Source organism: Dipodomys ordii, unplaced genomic scaffold, assembly GCF_000151885.1.
Source record: "Dipodomys ordii isolate 6190 unplaced genomic scaffold, Dord_2.0 Scaffold19, whole genome shotgun sequence".
NCBI classification, from domain to species: domain Eukaryota; kingdom Metazoa; phylum Chordata; class Mammalia; order Rodentia; family Heteromyidae; genus Dipodomys; species Dipodomys ordii.
This window is the reverse complement of record NW_012267235.1, coordinates 12,946,099-12,960,330: the sequence shown is the minus strand read 5'-3', so window position 1 is coordinate 12,960,330 and position 14,232 is coordinate 12,946,099. Positions and strand designations below refer to the sequence as shown.

Sequence of the window (14,232 nt, the reverse complement as noted above, 5' to 3'; positions counted from 1 at the left end):
AATTGAACCCAGGGCCTCATGCACACCAGGCAAGCACTCTACCACTAGCCACCTTTCCAGACTTATTTTCACTATTGTTGTTGTTGTTGTTGGTCGTGGGGCTTGAACTCTGGGCTTGGGCACTATCCCTCAGCTCTCCAGCTCAAGGCGAGCGCTCTACTGCTTGAGCCACAGGGGCACTTCCAGTTTTCTAGTGGTTTATTGGAGATAAGATTCTCACGGACTTTCCTGCCAGGGCTAGATTTGAACCGAGATCCTCAGATCTCAGTCTCCTGAGTAGCTAGGATTACAGGCATGAGCCACCAGCCCCCGCCTATTTCCACTATTTTTTTGTGTGTGTACGTGTGTATATGTGCATGTGCGTTTGTATTACCAGGACTTGAACTTAGGATTTTTTTTTCACCAGTCCTGGGGCTTGAACTCAGTATCTAGGCACTGTCCCTGAGCTTTCTTGCTCAAGGCCTGTGCTCTACTACTTGAGCCACAGCTCCACTTCCATATTTTTTGCTGGTTAATTGGAGTAAGAATCTCAAAAGACTTTCCTATCTGGGAAGGTTTTAAACCACAATCCTTAGATCTCAGCCTCATGAGTACCTAGGACTACAGGCATGAGCCACCAGTGCCCAGGTGAATTCCTTTTTCAACACAACTCTGAATGCATGAAATAATGTTAACAAAACATTGTGAAGATTCTAATATTTTTTCTCAAAACAAAGGATAGGGAAGATCACGCAAAAGACCGAAAGAAAATAGAAGTCTGGAGAGATATTCCTAAGGTTTAAAGGAATTTTCCAGAAAAGTCTCTGATTACATCACTAGAATTGTATTGGTGAGGGGAAGAAGGACAAGATTTAGTTGGAGGAGAGAAGGAAAAATGGCATGAAAACAAACACACAAACAAAAGTACGTCATCAGGACTAAAGAACAGGATTGAAACTGTGGAGCAGAGAATCAGAGGTGTGAATGAATTTGGACAAACTTGAAAAACACTCACATCCAGAAGAAAAGGACTGGGAGATTAGAATGAAGAGTCAGCAAACAAACCAACAAAAAAAACCCAAACAAAAAGCAGTGGAGGGGAAGATGATGGAGATATAGGATAAGGAAATCAGCAGTTCTCAAAGACAAGACTGGAACTTGTTGATATGATGCTATAGTTCAAACATCTCCTCCCAAAGGCTGGGGTAGGGGTGGCTCAAGGGAGGAGTATTTACCTAGCATGTATAAGGTCTTGGGTTCTATCCTCAGAACCACAAAAACTAAAACAAAAATCATCACTGGGAGCCTGTAGTCCTAGTTACTTAAGAGTCTGAGATCTGAGAATCATGGTTCAAAGCCAGCCTTGGTAGGAAAGTACATGTGACTCTTATATCCAATTAACCAGAAAAAAAAGCCAAAAGTGGAGGTATGAGGCATGGCTTAAGTGGCAGAGAACTAGATTGAACAATAAAGCTCCTGGATAGTGCCTAGACCCTCAGTTCAAGTCTCAGGATTCACGCACACACACACACACACACACACACACACACACACACACACACAGAGATGACTTTGAGGCTAGAGTATAACTCAGTGATAGAGTCTTCGCTTAGCATTCAACATGTTTTAGGTTCTATCTCTAGCACTATAAAATAAAACACATAAGCTGGGAATGTGGCTTAGTGGTAGAGTGCTTGCCTAGCATGCATGAAGTCCTGGGTTCAATTCCTTAGTACTACATAAACAGAAAAAGCTGGAAGTGGTTTTGTGACTCAAGTGGAAGAGTACTGGTCTTGAGCAAAAGAAGCTCAAGGACACTGGCAAAAGAAGGGGAAGAAGAAGAGGAGGAGGAGGAGGAGGAGGAAAAAGAAACAAAACAACAACAAAAACACAAAAAGCGGGGCTGGGAAGGTGGCTCAGTGGTAGAGTCTTGCCTTGCATGCATGAGGCCCTGGGTTCGATTCCTCAGCACCACATAAGCAAAAAGAAAAAAGCCAGAAGTGGTGTTGTAGTTCAAGTGGTAGAGCGCTAGCCTTGAGCTAAGAGCTGAGGGACAGTGCCCAGGCCCAGAGTTCAGGCCACATGATCGGACTCCCCCCCCCCAAAAAAAAACACACACACACACACACACACACACAAACCAGTGCTGGGTGCTGATGCCTCACCCTGTAATCCTAGCTACTCAGGAGGCTGAGATCTGAGGATCACAGTTCAAAGCCAACTTGGGCAGGAAAGTCTGTGAGACTCTTATCGTTAAAAAACTACTCAGAAAAAACTGGAAGTGGTGTTGTGGCTCATGTGGTAGAGTGCTAGCCTTGATCACAAAGAGGCTCAGGGACAGCAAAAACAGACAGACAGACAAATGACAACAAGCATCAGCTATTTAGAAAGGAGCAAAAGTTGGTCTGGCCGGAAACTTCCCTGCAATATCAAATGCCACAAGCCAAAAGGCTAACGTCTACAGTCACGTCAACAGGAAAAAAAATATGACTCAATAAACTGGTACATAGCTAAGTTTATTATATCCTGAATCATATGACCATGTAAAGAACAACAGAATTACATTTCTGAAAATTCTTGGATTTGGAAATACCACTGTGTTACCCTTCTCCTTTTATGGGAAGTGATCTTAACTCACCAAGAGATGATGTAAAATCCAAACCCCCAAATGGGGAAGTCTCACCCTAAGTCTGAATAATCTTTATACATCTGATTATACAACAGATACAAATTCTTTCCTCTAAATTATTTCAAAAAAAGAAAATATCTAATATAAATTGTAAAAATAATATTGCAGTCTCTAAGAAGTTAATCACTTATTAGCTGCCATTTCCTGAGTCCATTTTATGGAATTACATATAGTCACAAAAAACTCAACTCTTTTTTTGGTGCGTGTGTCTAGGTGCTAGGACTGGGGCTTGAATTCAGAGCCACAGCTCCACTTCTGTGTGTGTGTGTGTGTGTGTGTGTGTGTGTGCGCGTGTGCATGTGTGTGTGTGTATGTGTGTGTGTGTGTGTTTAATTGGAGATAAGACTCTTAGAGACTTTCTTATTGGGGCTGACTTTGGACTGCAATCCTCAGATCTCAGCCTTTTTTTTTTTTCTTTTTGTCAGTCATGAGATCTAAACTCTGGGCCTGGGCACTGTCCCTGAGCTCTTCAGCTCAAGGCTAGTGCTTTACCACTTGAGCCACAGCACCACTTCCAGCTTTTTCTGCTTATATGGTGTTGAGGAATGGAACCCAGGACCTCATGCATGCGAGGCAAACACTCTACCACTGAGCCACCTTCCCAGCCCCAAGATCTCAGCTTTTTGAATAGCTAGGATTAAAAGTTTAGCCACAGGTACCCAGCTTATAAAACCCAACTCATAGCTGGGGATGTAGGTCAGAGGTAAAGCACTTGCCTAGCATGCTAGAGGCCCTTGATTTGATCTCCAGCACTGAAAAGCAAAAACAACAAAAACAAAAAGACAACCTATTGCTTTCAAAATATCCAAAAGTAATTCTTTAAAAAAATTTTTTTTTTGTTATTGTTGTTGGTGGTTGTGGGTCTTGAACTCTGGCGAGCCACTTCCAGTTTTTCTAGTGGTTTAATGGAGATAAGAGCCTCACAGACTTTCCTGCCTGGACTGGCTTTGAACCTGGATCCTCAGATTTCAGCCTCCTGAGTAGCTAGGATTACAGGCACCAATCACTGGCATCTGGCTGTTTTTTTTTTCTTGAGTGGGGACCAAACTCTTCCTTATTTACCCTTTCTGTATAGCTAGCATGACAGGTATATACCATTAGAGCCAGCTTTTTATTGACTGAGATGAGTCTTGCTAATGTTTTGCTCTGGCTAGCTTGGAACTGTGATCATCTCAGTCTCAGCTTCAGATTGGCTAGAATTCCAGGCATGAGCCATAGAGCCAGGTTGTCTGCTGTGGCTTTTTGGGGGTGTGTGAGCTTTGTCCTTAGGCTGGATCCCCCTTCAGATGGCAGGATTAGCTGCCTCAGCTCCAGCTCTCAGGTTTTTATACCACACCATTGAAAGTCAGGTAATCTCTTCTGTTGCTTTTCCCAGAGACAGAAGTTTCTTTCCTGTGTGCCCTCCATAATTTCTTCATTGTTTGGCTCAGTTTTGGTGCCTGTCTCTGATAAAAGTCACTATGAACAGGAGAGAGACCATGCTGATGACTTGAGAAAATCGGAGACTTCTCAAGAACAGGAGACAATATTAGTCTCTCTCTCTCTCCCTCTTTCCCTCCCTCCCTCTCTCTCTCTCTCTCTCCGTGTTCTGGGTCTTGAACTCAAGGCCTGGCCATTGTCCCTGAGCTTTTTTACTCAAGACTAGTGCTTTACCACTTGAGCCACAGCTTTACTTATGGCTTAAAAAAAATTCTTTTTTTGGTCCAGTTGTGGGGCCTGGGCGCTGTCCCTCAGCTCTTCAGCTCAAGGCTAGCGCTCTACCACTGTGAGCCACAGCGCCACTCCCGGTTTTTTTTTATTTTTGCTTATGTGGTGCTGAGGAATCGAACCCAGGGCCTCAGGCATGCAAGGCAAGCGCTCTACCACTGAGCCACCTTCCCAGCCCGGCTTAAAAAATTTTTAATGGTTAATTGGAGATAAGCATCTCACAGACATTCCTGCCTGGGCTGACTTTGAACCATGATACTCAGATATCAAATATCCTCAGATCCTCAGATATCCTCCTGAGTGGCTAGGATTACAGGCGTGAGCCACCGACACATAGTTTATATATTGTTTTGTTTCATTTTGTGCTTGTACTGGGGCTTGAACTCCAAGCCTTGAGCTCTTTTTATTTTTTGCTAGTTCTGGGGCTTGACCTCAAGTCCTGGGCACTGTTCCTGAGCTTCTTTTGCTCAAGGTTAGAACTCTACCACTTGAGCCACAGTGCCACTTCCAGCTTTTTGTGTTTATGTGGTATTGAGGAATTGAACCCAGGGCTTCATGCACACTAGGGAAGCACTCTACCACTAAGCCACCTTCCCAGCCCTAAAAAATTTTAACTTGTTATTATAAAAATGATGTATAGCAAGCCAGGTGTTGGTGGCTCATGCCTGTAATCCTAGCTACTCAGGAGGCTGAGATCTGAGGATCGTAGTTCAAAGCCAGCCCAGGCATGAAAGTCTGTGAGACTCTTTATTTCCAATAAACCACCAGCAAACCAGAAGTGGCACTGTGGCTCAAGTGGTAGAGCACTTGCCTTGAGCTGAAGAGCTCAGGGACAGTGTTCAGGCCCAGAGTTCCAGCCCCACGACCGACCAAAAGAAAAAAAAAGATGTACAGCACCTTGCCCACAAAACCAAACATATTCTGAAAGAGAAAGGCTGGAATAAAATCTACCAAGCAAACGCCCCCATAAAGAGATGGTAGTTGCAATCTTAATATCACATAAAATTGACTTCAATTTAAAATTAACTAGAGGAGATAAAGAAGGTCATTACATAGTAATTGAGGGATCTCTTCTTCAGGGGGATATTACAACTTTAAATATCTATTCACCAAATAATGGAGCACCAAAATTTATCCAAGAAACACTACTTTGCCTAAAATCTCACACAGATCCAAGACATTAATTGTTAGGGAATTTAACACACCACTATCTCCACTGGATAGATCAACCCAGGAAAAACTAAAAAAAATCTGAGAAATCTCGGATCTAAACAACTGCATAGATCAACTAGACTTAACAGACATCTACAGAATATTTCACCCAGCAGCATCAGAATACATGTTCTTTTCAGCAGCACACGGAATATTCTCCAAAATAGATGACATTTTAGGTCACAAAGCAAATTTGTCCAAATTCAGAAACACTGAAATTATGCCCTGCATTCTCTCAGACCACAAGGGAATCAAATTAGAATTCAACAACAAAAGCCACCAAAGAAAATCCTGTAACACATGGAGGCTGAACAACACCCTGCTGAGTCACGAGTTGGTCATGGAAGGGATTAGAAAGGAAATTAAACTGTTCATTATATTCAACAAAAATGAGCACACAAATTACCAGCTCCTCTGGGACACAGCAAAGGCAGTACTCAGAGGCAAGTTTATAGCTCTGAGTTCCTACATCAACAAATTGGAGAGATCTAAAACCAACAATTTAACAAGTCACCTGAACCTTCTTGAAATGGAGCAACAAGCTAAACCCCAATCCAGTAGATGAAAACAAACAATTAAAATTAAATCAGAATCCAATGAATTAGAGTTAAAAAAACCATAGAAAGAATCAACAAAACAAAGAGTTGGTTCTTTGAAAAAATTAACAAAATTGACAGACCCTTCACAAATCCTATCAGAAAAAGAAGAGAGCACACCCAATTAAACAAACTCAGAGATGAGAATGGAAACATCACCACAGAAACAACTGAGATTCAGAACATTATAAGGGAATACTTCTCAAACCTTTATGCTAATAAGATTGAGAACCTGGAAAAAATGGAAGAATTTCTAGCAAATATTGACATGTCCAAACTAAACCAAGATGATTTAAATCAGTTTAACAGACCCATATCAACCATTGAAATAGAAAGAGCAATAAGAGCCCTCCTACCCAAGAAAAGTCCAGGACCGGGTGGATTTACAGATGAATTCTACAAGGCCTTCAAAGCCAAACTCACACCAATACTCCTCCAACTCTTCAATGAAATTGAAAGTGAAAGTTCACTACCGAACTCTTTCTATGAAGCCATCATCACCCTCATCCCAAAACCAGGCAGGGACTCATCAAAGAAGGGGAACTATAGACCCATTTCTTTGATGAACATTGATGCAAAACTTCTCAGCAAAATTTTAGCCAATCAACTTCAATAATTCATCAAAAATATCATATACTATGATCAAACAGGATTCATATCAGGGTTGCAAAACTGGTTCAATATACACAAAGCAATTAATATAATTCATCACATCAACAAGAGCAAGGATAAGAACCACATGATTATCTCAATAGATGCAGAAAAAGCATTTGACAAGATCCAACACCCCTTCATGATGAAAGCTCTGGAGAAACTAGGAATCCATGGAACATTCCTCAATCTAATAAAGGCTTTGTATGACAAACCTACAGCCAGCATTATAATTAATGGCGAAAAGTTACGACATTTCCTCTAAATTCAGGAAGGAAACAAGGATGTCCACTCTCTCTACTTCTCTTCAATTTAGTATTAGAATGCCTAGCTAGAGCAATAAGACAAGATGCAAACATAAAGGGGATCCAAATAGGGAAAGATGAAATAAAATTCTCCCTTTTTGCAGATGACATGATCTTGTATTTAAAGAGTCACATGGACTCCACTCCCAAGTTATTCAAGCTGATCTGAAACTTTGGCAAAGTAGCAGGATATAACATTAACCCTCAGAAATCAATGGATTTTCTGTATGCCAATAACAAAAAGAGCACAGCTAAAATCAGGAAAGCAACTCCTTTTGTAATAGCACCACAAAAAATAAAATACCTAGAAGTTAACTAAAGAAGTGAAGGACCTCTATGATGAAAACTTTAAAAACCTGAAAAAGGAAATTAAAGCAGAACTAAGCAAGTGGAAAAATTTCCCATGGTCCTGGATTGGGAGGATTAACATCGTGAAAATGGCAATACTGCCAAAGGCTATCTACAAATTCAATGAGATACCTATCAATATCTCAACCTTATTCTTCAATGAAATAAAAGAAGCAATCCAAAAATTCATATGGAACAATAAAAGACCCTGAATAGCAAAAACAATGCTTAGCAGAAAGAACAGTGCTGGAGGAATATCAATAACCAAATTTCAAACTCTACTAAAAAGCCATAGCAATCAAAACAGCTTGGTACTGGCACAAGAACAGACCTGAGGACCAATGGAATAGACTGAAGAGCCAGAAATGAACCCACAGACCTATAGCCACTCAATTTTCGATAAGGGAGCTAAAAAATAGAATAGAAGAAAGACAGCCTCTTCAGTAAATGGTGCTGACAAAATTGGTTAAACACCTGTAGAAAACTAAAGTGGATCCTTATATATCACCCTGCACCAGAATCAACTCCAAATGGATCAAAGACCTCGAAGTCAAATCAGACACCCTGAAAACATTATAGGAAGGAATAGGAGAAACTCTAGGTCTCCTTGGCACAGGCCAAAAATTTCTTAATTAAAGACTCAGAAACACAACAACGCAAGAAAGGTTGGACAAATGGATGAAACTGTAGAGCTTCTGCATGGCAAAGGACATAGCTAGCAAGATCAATAGAAAGCCCATGGATTGGGAGAAGATCTTCACTAGCCATACAATGGACAAGGTCTCATATCTAAAATATACCTGGAACTCAAAAAATTAAATCCCCTAACAACAAATCCTCAAAGAAACAACTGCCCAATAAATAAGTGGGCTAAAGACTTAAAGAGAGACTTCTCTGAAGACGAAATAAGAATGGCCAACAGACACATGAAGAAATGCTCAACTTCTCTAGCCGTAAAAGAAATGCAAATCAAAACAACATTGAGATTCCACCTCCTCCCAGTTAGAATGGCTATATCAAGAATGACAGATGCTGGAGGGGATGTGGCCAAAAGGAAACCCTACTGCATTGTTGGTGGGAGTGTAAACTTGTTCAACCACTTTGGAAAGCAGTATGGAGGTTTCTCAGAAGACTATACATATTGCTCTCCTATGACCCAGAAATCCCACTTTTGGGCATTTACCCAAAGAATCACAAACAAGGCCATACTAAAACTAGCACAACTATGTTTATCGCAGCATTATTCACCATAGCTAAGATATGGAACCAACCCAGATGCCCCTCAGTAGATGAATGGATCAAAAAAATGTGATTTTTATATATATATATATATATATATATATATATGAATTCTATGCCTCCATCAGAAAGAATGACACTGCCCCATTTGTTAGGAAATGGAAAGACTTGGAAGCTATGTACATATGACCATATAAGATGATGCTAAGCACCGGGACAGTGCCCAGGCCCAGAGTTCAAGCCCCAGAACCAGCAAAAAAAAAAAAGCAACAAAATGCCAGAAATGGAGGTCTGGCTTAGTAAAAGCCCTAGTCTTTTTTTTTGGGGGGGGTGAGGAGGGGCGGTGGGCAGTCATGGGGCTTGAATGCAGGGCCTGACAGCACCACTTCCAGTTTTCTGGTGGTTAATTGGAGATAAGAGTCTCAAGGACTTGCCTGTCTGAGCAGGTTTTGAACTGTGATACTCAGATCTCAGCCTCCTGAGTAGCTGGGATTACAAGTATGAGCCACTTAAAGCCCCAGTCTTCCTCCTTTTATATTATTTATTTATTTATTTATTTTTGGTCAGTCATGGGGTTTGAACTCTGGGTGCTGACCCTGAGCTCTTCAGCTCAAGGCAAGCACTCTACCACTTGACCCACAGTGCCACTTCTGGTTTTCTGGTGGTTTATTGGAGATAAAGAGTCTCATGGGATTTCCTGCCTGGGCTGGCTTTGAACCATGATCCTCAGATCTCAAGCTCCTGAGTAGCTAGGATTACAGGTGTGAGCCACCAGCACCCAGCTTAAGCCCCAGTCTTGAGTGAAAAACTAAAGGAGATTCGAGGCCTTGAGTTTGGCACCCCTCCCACCAAAAAAATTATAAGATATGCAAAAAGAAAACCATAGAACTTTGGTGAAGAAGATCAAAGATCTAAAAATGAAGAAATGCTAGGCACCAGTGGCCCACACTTGTGATCCTAACTAGCTACTCAGGAGGCTGGGCAGAAAAGTCTGTGAGATTCTTCACTCCAGTTAACCACCAAAAAGCTGGAAGTGAAGGTGTGGCTCAAGTGGAACAGTGCTAGCCTTGAGCAAACAAAGCTCGGAACAGCACCCAGACCCTGAGTTAAAGCTCCAGGACAGCACAAAAAAAAAAAAAAAGAAAGAAAGAAAGAGAATAAAGAAAGGAAAGAGTACAAAGAATCAATATTTTCAATATGTCAATTCTTCCAGCTTGTTTAATACTACTGTCATCAAAATTCAACAAATTCAACAAATTGTTTTGTGGGTTTTGACAAACAGTTCTAGTTGACGGAGAGGCAAAAGACCTAGAATTACTAAAAATAAAGTTAGAGCACTGACATTACTGACTTCAAGACTTTTGATGAAGCAACAGTGAACAAAACATTATGATACTGACAAACAGATTAATGATACAAAATAGAATCCAGAAATAGACCACACGAGTACAGTCAACTGATCCTTGACCAAAGAGCAAAGGTAGCAAAATAAATGGTGCAGAACAAGTAGGGGGGGGGGAGAGAGGCGGGGAGAGAGAGAGAGAGAGAGAGAGAGAGATCTGAAAGAGCTTTTTTTTTTCAGGGCAGGTGGTGGTGATACTGGGATTTGAACCCAGGGCCTATTTTTGCTAAGCAAGTGTTCTACCACTTGAGTCACTGCTGGAGACCTTGAGAAAGCTTTTAACCGGCATAAAAAATGTTAAGAGTGGGCTGGGAAGGTGGCTCAGTGGTAAAGCGCTTGCCTTGCATGCATGAGGCCCTGGGTTCGATTCTTCAGCACCACATAAGCAGAAAAAATTGGAAGTGGCGCTGTGGCTCAAGTAAGTGGTAGAGGGCTAACCTTGTGCTGAGGGACAGTGCCCAGGCTCAGAGTTCAGGCCCACAACCGACAACCACCCCTCCCCAAAAAAATGTTAAGGGTTAAGAAGGAATCATGCCAGGGCTGGCTGTGTATGCATATAGTCTAAGCACTCTGGAGCTCAGGCAGGAAGCTCTTAAGTCCAACACTAGCCTGAACTGCACAGTGAATGTCAGGTAACAGAGTAAGACCCTATCTCAAAAAAAAAAAAAAGGAGAGAAAAAAAATATTATAGTTGCTGGGCACCAGTGGCTCACACCTGTAATCCTAGCTATTCAGGAGGCTGAGCTCTGAGGATCACAGTACAAAGTCAGGACAGCCAGGAAAGTCTGTGAGACTCCTATCTCCAATTAACCACCAGAAAACCACAAGTGGCGCTATGGCTCAAGTGGTAGAACACTAGCTTTGAGCTGAAAACCTCAGGGACAGCATCCAGGCCGAGTTTAAGCCTTATGACCCACAAAAAATAAAATATAATAAAATAAAAATTATAGTTGAACTAGCAGCACTTTTTCCTTAGTGCTACATAAAATAACAGTGTTACAATGGAAGTCATCTTAGATACAGTGAAGTTGAACATGGAGCGTCTTTTCTGAACGGGCCATGTTCTGGATACAATGGATACAGCACTAAATAAACTTTCAGGTGAAGATCCTCCCTGTAGTTTATGTTACAGTTTGGAAGTCAGGCAGCAAATTGGAAATTAGAGATTATGCTAAATTATGTGAGGGAAATAAACAGGGTGATAAGATAATGGGTATTTGGGTCTATTTATGTAGAAGGCCCTCTCTCTACCTGACTGCCCAGTCCAGTCCAGTACTGGTGTGTGTGTGTGTGTGTGTGTGTGTGTGCCAGGACTAAGATTTGAACTCAGGTCCTGGGCATTATTCCTTAGTTTTTTTTGCTAAAGGCTGTCACTCTAACACTTGAGCCACAACTCCACTTTAGGCTTTTGGGTGGCCAATTGGAGATAAGAGTATCACAGATTTTCCTGTCCAGGCTGGCTTCTAACTGGAATCCTAAGATCTCACCCTCATGAGTAGCCATGATTACAGGAGTGAGCCACTGGCACCTGGCAGTACTTTTTTATACTCTTGCTCAGCTTTTTTCTTTCTTCCTTCCTTCCTTTCTCTCTCTCTCTCTCCCTCTTTCCTTCCTTCCTTTCTCTTTCTTTCTTTCTTTCCTTCTTTCTTTCTGTCTTTTCTATTTCCTTTTTGTGTTGGTTCTGAGGCTTGAACTCAGGGCTTGGGTTTGGGTTAGTGCTCTACCACTTGAGTCATAGCTCCATTTCTGAATTAATTAGAGATAAGAGTCTCACAGATTTTCCTGCCCAGGCTGGCTTTGAACCTTGATCCTTTTATCTCAGTCTCCTGGGTAGCTAGGATTACAAAGCATAAGCCTCTGTCTCCCAGCTCAGCTTTAGCCTTTTTGCTCCTAGCTGGTGCCTTACTATTGTAGCCAGGATTCCAGGTGGCATTTTTGCTCATTAATTGGAAATAGAGTCTCAGAGACTTTTCTACCTGAGCTAACTTCAAACCAGGGCCCTCAGATCTCAGCATCCTGAGATCTTACTATGTTACCCAGATTGGTCTTGAACTCCTTAGCTCAAGTAATCTTCTTGCCTCAGCTTCCCAAGAAACTGGGACCACAAGCGTGTTCCACCATGGCTGAATCTGAGTTAAAAACAATTCTACTCCTCTTCCTCCTTCTTCCTTTGCCTCTTTCTCCTTCTCTTCCTCCTCCTCTGCTCCCCTTGTCTCCCCCTCCTCTTCTTCCTCTTTCTCCTCCTTTCTTCCTCCTCCTCATCGCTTTTGGACCTGCAAAAATTCCTGTGTAGGGGCTGGGAAGGTGGCTCAGTGGTAGAGTGCTTGTCTTGCATGCATGAGGCCCTGGGTTCAATTCCTCAGCACCACATAAGCAAAAAGAAAAAAGCCGGAAGTGGCCCTGGGCTCAAGTGGTAGAGTGCTAGCCTTGAGCTGAAGAGCTGAGGGACAGCACCCAGGCTTAGAGTTCAGGCCCCACGACCAGACCAAAAAAAAAAAAAAAAAAGTCCTATGTAGCTGGACACTGGTGGCTCATGCCTATAATCCTAGCTACTCAGGAGGCTGAGATCTGAGGATCATGGTTCAAAGCCAGGCAGTCAGGAAAGTCTGTGAGACTCTTTGTTGTTGTTGTGGTTGTTTAGTTTTTATTCATAATCATAAACTTAACTTTGGAATCCAGCTACACTTGGAGGGGAGGTAAGGAAAACATGAAACCCAAAGAACTTCAGTAAGAGCACAAAGATTACAGGATATTGCAAGCAGATGGGGGGTGGCAGGGTGCTCTCCTGAGCTACAGAAGGAATGGTCTGGTGATTAGGAAAACCAAGTCAAATGTATTAGAGTTGTCCATAGTCGGTAATGGTGACCTTCTTGCTGGTCTTGCCATTCCCGGACCTAAAGCCCCGAATGGCTTCCATGACTTCCATGCTCTCTTTCACCTTCCCAAAGACCACATGCTTGCCATCCAACCGATCAGTCTTGACAGTGCAGATGAAAAACCATTTGTATTTGGTCCAGCATTTGCCATGGACAAGATGCCAGGACCTGTAGGCTTCAGGATGAAATTCTCACCTTCAAATTTCTCTCCGTAGATGGACTTGCCACCAGTGCCATTATGGCATGTGAAGTCACCACCCTGGCACATGAATCCTGGGATAATCCTGTGAAAGCAGGATCCCTGATAACCAAATCCTTTCACTCCAGTGCTCAAAGCAGAAAGTTTTCTGCTGCCTTTGGAATTTTGTCTGCAAATAGCTTGAAGTAGATTTGCCCCAAAGGCTTGCCGTCGGTGGCAATGTCGAAGAACAGGATGAGGTTGACCATGGCTGGCAGCTGGTTACCACAAGCAACAGCGGCATCTGCAAAGCGCTATGAGACTCTTATCTCCAATTAACCACCAGAAAACTGGAAGTGGCCGTGTGGCTCAAGTGGTAGAGTGCTTGTCTTGAGCTGAAGAGCTGAGGGACAGTGCCCAGGCCCAGAGTTCAAGCCCCACGAATAACCCCCCCCCCAAAAAAAAGTCCTATGTAGCCCAGGGTTTCACATATGTTATGCAATCAAACACCCTACCAAAAACTGACTTCAGACAAATCTTTTGGGAATCTGGTTAGACTGCAGTTTCAGATACAAGGGATTTGTAATGGGACCAAATACTCTCTTTTTCTGACAAGCCCTTGTTACAGGAAATTTGGTCCCCTGAACTTAGTGCCAATTCACAAATAATGACAGCAGGGTTTGGGAGAAAGGGGAATATAAGTTTATTCATTTAGTCAGGTAAAATGAGGACCTGCTTCAGCGATTAACTCAGAAAGCCGTGCAGTCCCTGTGGGATGGGGACTAGGCATAGCTGTCCACACAACTATGTCCCCAACTATGTTGCTTATGGTTCTCAAATCTTCTGTACTCTGCAATATAGGACTTTTTAATACAAGTATATTGTAGAGAGACTGGTTAGTCTTCATAAATTCAGGTTCCAAAACTTGGGTTAAAATTGGCTGAATTTCTGGGCTGGGAATGTGGCTCAGTGGTAGAGTGCTTGCCTCGCATGCATGAGACCCTGGGTTCGATTCCTCAGCACCACATGAGCAGAAAAAGCCGGAAGTGG

At 42.4% G+C, this 14,232-nt stretch overlaps 1 pseudogene; it reads right to left on the bottom strand.

Annotated features, from left to right (window-relative positions):
* Positions 1-12,908: 12,908 nt before the first annotated feature.
* Positions 12,909-14,232, bottom strand: part of LOC105983378 — a 3,027-nt pseudogene continuing 1,703 nt past the window's right edge.